This window comes from Meleagris gallopavo, chromosome 1, assembly GCF_905368555.1.
Source record: "Meleagris gallopavo chromosome 1, MGAL_WU_HG_1.1, whole genome shotgun sequence".
NCBI classification, from domain to species: domain Eukaryota; kingdom Metazoa; phylum Chordata; class Aves; order Galliformes; family Phasianidae; genus Meleagris; species Meleagris gallopavo.
The window spans coordinates 175893283-175899282 of record NC_139404.1 but is presented as its reverse complement, the minus strand read 5'-3'; positions in this window follow the sequence as shown (position 1 = coordinate 175899282).

Below are 6000 nucleotides of genomic sequence, written 5' to 3'. Positions count from 1 at the left end.
TAACAATCACAGGATAGTTTTCAAAATGTTTTTTTTTTACTGGACATATATAGGATAAATAGAATGCACTGTTAATTCATCTTTGCTGCAAAAAGCATGATTTTTTTCCTTCAAAACATACCTTGTGCATTCACCAAGCACAATTCAGTTTTATCAAAGATCATAATAGAAATATGTAGGGACATAATTTGACTGGCAGGAATTACCACTTCATACATTAGGGCTCAATGTCATTTAAAAGATTTCCTTGGCAAGCTGGAGCGGCTGACTTCAATACAGGAGTAACTGGATGAGATTCTATGGTTCAGATTAAAGGGACAAAGTGGATGATCTAATGTTTTCATTCCAACCTTTGCATCTCTGAGCTGGGGATAACTCCTGTGAGCCAGGCTACTTCTGCATGAGCATATTTAACTGCAGTTGTGCTTGTTATTGTGCTCATCCATTTCTGAGACACTTGCATTTATTTACAATGATCTACAAAGGTAAATTTATGGGTATTCAGTTGAGCAGTGTTGCAAGAAAGGCTGTGTCTGAGTTTGACAATAGCTGTTGTGGACTTTTTGTATCTATATCCCTTATAAATTGACTAGCGTAGTAATTCCTGAATGCAATAAAAGGTTTTTGTGACTGAGCATATTTTTAGGCTGTGCTTTTCTAGTTTAAAGTTGTCTGTCAAAGACTGTCCAGAACATGAAAATGTGATCAACCAAAACAATAAACAAAAATCCCAGCCCAAAAACTCATGGAAAAATAGCCAACTGCAGTCTGGATTACCACAACTGTCAAGAAGGTTGCCATTGAGAAATCCTCCCTTTGGCCTTCTAATACTATCACTGATAGAAAGAATGCTCTAAAAGAAGGCAAACTGCTTTATACAGTTGCTTTTGATTGCATACCAAGTATAGTTTCAACTAGACAAAACGAATAAACATCTAAGAATTTGCAAACAATTACATGCTTTTCTACATCTCTCTTACTCAGCCTATCTCAGAACTAGTGAATATGCATGGAGTCATGGAGTCACAGAATCTCCAAGGTTGAAAAAGACCCCCAAGTCCACATACCACCAATATTTTCCCACTAAATCATATGCCTTAGAACAACTTATACATATATTTTTCATATATTATCTGAAATATTATCCAGTGACATATTGCAACTGCAGAATTGTTGCAGATTTTCTCCAGAGGTTCAAAACTGTGCAGCCAAATAGCTTAAATTTGTTGTGCCTCAGCAGACAGGGTGTCAAGTATTCTTACAGTTTCTTTTAAAGTAGAAGATGCAGTTCCAAGAGTTACAGGAAAAGGTGGCAGGGCCCATTTATGGTTTATTATTGCTTTGTTTGGGGAATTTGCAGAAGGGATTAGAGTGCTTTCTCAATACATACCTTTAAATATACTGCTTAAGGGAAATATCTCAGCTTTTATTCAGGTTGCCAAATGACACTCAAACCTCAGTTCTAGAGATGCTAGCTTTTGTCCTCAAAAGTGTGTTTTATGGCAGTGGAAGAAAACAGATAAATTCAGATTCACTATTTGAGTGTTTGTTTCTTATTGATTTGATGAAGAAGCAAGGAACAATATGATACAGTTAGGGAAAAAAAAAAAGCAACAAAACAAGAAGCCACAAGTACAATGTATGAAAATCTTTTTCAAAATTGTGTTATTGATTATCTAGTTCAAAGCACAGGAGTTTTTTATCAATGGCAAGCCATGATAGCTGGAACACGCTTCTTTTATTTAGTGGGCAAAATTAATAACTCTGCTCCCATTATCCTGATCTGTCTCAGTACATTCAAAGATGTGAGACAACATTGCTATGGCAAGTCCTGTATGCACAACAATGCTACATCCTCTGCCATCTATCTTTTATCATTGTTTGCACACAGATATCTGCTGTGAAATCAGTCACCTTCATTTATAAGCAGCATGACACTCTTTTATATATATATATATATATAAGAGCTGCAGTTAAAAAAAAAAATACAAATATCTGAATAACAAGATTCATATCCTGCAATGGAAATATGAGGCTGTTTTAGCAGTTTTCACTAGCTCGCTCAGCTTTAAACTAATGGCTGTTTCTACAGTTGACAATTTTAGTTCTGGAAATACAACTTGAAAAATGGATCAGGCTGTGCAGCATTTCTCTCTGTGAGGAGCATGCACTCGCATGCTAATGGTCTGGATCAGGGGGATGAATCTGGTGAACTTGTTCCACAGGAGCTCCAGGAGTGTTTTTAAATAGCTCAGCCCAGCACTGACACTGAGAATGGCCTTCTCAGCACTGATGCTAAATAATGATCTCCTCTGATGCTTGGTGCCTCGCCTGCCCACAGAAACATCGTTTATCTGGAGACTGCTGCAAATCTCAATCCACTAACACTGTGATGAAAGTCTTCCTTCCCTTCAATACTTCTTTGCCAGGAGCAAATAGCAACGGCAGACAGATAACAGGAGCAGTACCTCCCAAGAGCAAAATGAAGTTTTATTTAACATGCTCTAGGATAAACACTGCATTAAAATGTTAGTGTGGGCAAACTTCTCCCAACAGTTCTTAAAACATAGGCAGAGATGCATAGCAGTGGCTTTTGCCACATTACCCCAAAACCAAAAGTTGCTCCCAAACCTAACAGATTGCCAGTTGGGTCACCCATTTCTAATGTTAGCTTCTCCCTGGACACTTGAGGCTATATTTCTATGCAGAAATGTGTGTTTTTCCTCAGAAGTTGTGAGTTCAGCTGAAACAGTGCCAGAAGGAACATTGATACCAGGTGCCTTCTCTGGCAGAATTCAGGATCACACCTACAGATAAAGTGTAAAATTACATGTGTCGTGCCCAAGCACCACAAATTACTCTGCCCTTCATCTCGAATAACATGATAACTCCTACTTTGAGACTTCAGACAATGTAGCTTTGGCAAAAGGAAAGTTTTTCATGGCCAAGCACATCAAACCTAATGTATTTTACTGCACCAGAGGGGTTGGCTTTTAAAAAGAATGTATTCCAAAATGAATTTACCTTCAGGATATAAAATAAAACATACTGCCCTGGGCAACTGCAGTGATAAACAGTGCTTAAGCTGTTTGGAAGGCATCACAATACTTCTGTGCTTGCTGCTTGAGGCTCAGAGATGAAGGTGATGCAGACACCAGCTCCTGATGGCTCCTGATGAGAGAAGCAGAAGAGTAGGAGTCATCTCCTCAGAGATTCCTGACTGCTATGAAAGCATCTGAGACACCCACATTTCATGCCTATGCCAGAAAGCTGTGGAGGATAAAGGAGCAGTGGTCAAGGCAGATAGCACCATGTGGGTGCTGGAGAGAAGGCGATGACTCCTCAAGCCTATGGGACCCTGAAGGCTGCTGCTGCTGTCCCAGGACCACAGGCACTGTGTGGGCAAGTGGGAACTTTCTGTGTGTATTCCCACATTGTTTGCATTCAGTGAACAAAACCCAAATTTATTCCTTTACCTCTGTATGTTTGTTTCTCTCATCCCCAAATCATCTTAAACTTGTGAGCCCTCTAGACATACAGCTAATCTAATTAACTTCCATCATACAGAATTGCTAGTTTGCACATACAATTTTGCTGTAAGCAAGAATTGATGAAGCAGGTGATTGATTGCCATTTTTAATGGAGGATTACCAAACCACCTCTGGTAGCAAGAGCGAAGTGAAGTGACTGCTCCCGAAGGACTACACTGCTAAATAGTCTCTAAAACATGACCACAGTGTTTACTTTATGAACATTCACATAAGGAAGCCTTTGAGTGATACAGTTTGAAGTCCTTTTCCATACAAAACTTCAGAGTTTTGCACTGAGGAATAAATTAGACCTCACTGAGATGTCAGAAGAGATCACATAAAAATTTACATATTATTAAGATCAAAAGAGTAATTTCCTGAAGATTTTTTTGGCTGTTTTCCTGCAGTAGCAATAATATTATTCAGGACTTTCTGTTTCAAATTGTTTAGTGGGATAACAGACTTAAAAATGTAGTTTTTGAAAATGTATGGACTAAATTGTTACTATGCCATCTTAACCTCAATTTCATTTTGCATTTTGCTGCAAAAAAAAGAGAATAGGGAAAATGCTGGCTTATGAATTAAGTGACTGCTTTGTATATCCTTGCTAATATAGATCTGGCCTGGTTAAGGACATAAATCTTTAAGGACAAAGACAATAATCTTTTTAACTTGCAAATTCCTTATCAGAATGTGGATAGTGTTACTATAAATTCAAGCTGCATATTATGAGCCACACATTTTTAGCTGTTTGAATTCATTCTTTGAATATTTAGTAAGATGATGAGGGGAGGTGAATGGTATCTCCCCAGCTGGACACAGTTCTAGCTTAAGCATGACAATAAACTTCTAATATGAAGATGGAACTTATGGATAGAGGCCAGAACAAAATAACATTGCACCAGTGGAATTCCAGTTCAAGCTCTATTCTGGAAAGAAATAATTCTAACAAGGCTCCTCTCCCTTTTTGGGGCTTCTGGAAAAAAAATAAATGGAAAACCAAGTGTGTGGTCTTTGAAATTTCGGATTAATTTCTAAAAGAGACAGCACGGACAGCTTTTAGGAAAAGAAACAAAAACAAATGCTGGAAGTTGACAAGAAATATTTGCTATCCATAAGCTCTTATAACAGCACCCATGAGCCTGCAGATAGAATGTTTCTTTTTTTTCCCCAGTAAAGTTCCTGAAACAGAGAGCCTTAGACCCTTGTGCAAATTATTGAAGTGGTGGTTAATTTTTTGAAAAGAAAAAAATGTTACCTGACATAGGAATAATAAAAATAAATTTGTTGGGGTTGACATTTATATTTCAGAGTTCTTTTAGATTCTTACCCTGTCTTTTATCTACCTGGACTCCTGAGCTAATACTTTGTTTTTCCCCTTAATCCATATAATGGTATATGTGCTTTGGAGAGTGCTGTTGATAGGTAAAGTCTTCACATGCAGCAAATCTAAGTCAAGGCTTCACATGTTTTTTTAATGCGTGTAGAAATCTGATTTATTCCTGAAGGTATGGCAATAAGGTGGGGCTGCAGTAAAAGTGTGCATGGTCACAATCCATGGAAATCTTTGTAAGTGCTGACATCCTGAAAACAATGTGTGTGATCCTGGATGCAGTAGATCTGTGCAATGCTCAGTGCTGTACTGTGTGTTCATGCTGGCTCACCTCCCTGGATGCTCATCTATCCAGAAGTTTGTGTTCATTCTGATTAAAACGTCCATAAATATTTTCCATGTTGTTCTCTCTGCTGGTGTGTCTGGTCGTAAACTCACAGCTCACAAGGTGTTTAGGTGCGATATTACTTATCAACCGTGTTTATTTTTAAATGAAATCAGAGTGTTGTTATGGAGTCTTTACCCTTGGACATGTTCAGAAATCAAATGGACAAGGTTCTGACCAATCTCACTTGATTTTGGAGCTAGCCCTCTTTTCAGCAGGAGATTCGACTACATGATTTCCCAACGTCCTTCCAAATGAAATAATTCTGTGAGCTCATTACTGAAAATCTAATTTTTCAGGCTGAATAACATAACAGAAATATATGTTAAAATTATTGTATCGGTGTTTTAAGAATCAACTGTAAACTCAGATCCAGGTTCATGATAACCTTGTGAACTTTGACTTGGTCACCCAATTGCTCTGTCATCTTTCCCAGACAGTCAAGCTGGTAATTTTTTATAGAGATTTCTGCCTCCAGTAATGCTTTTCTTTCTCCTCAGACTCTATGGGCAGCCTAGAGAACTTCTAGGTAATGCATTTTAGTTTGATGTCTACAGCTAAGTGGAATGAATTCAGGCCCAGGCAGGTATTTCCATTTTGTCTCTAATAGTAGACATTTACCTTCTTTTGACAATAAGAAACGGAGCCTCTCAGACAGATGAGAAGGATGGAAGAATAAAGCAGGGAACTAAGGAGCATTTAGTTCAAAGGAAGCCAGAGAATTTGTAAAGCATTGCTGGAAGTGAGATACA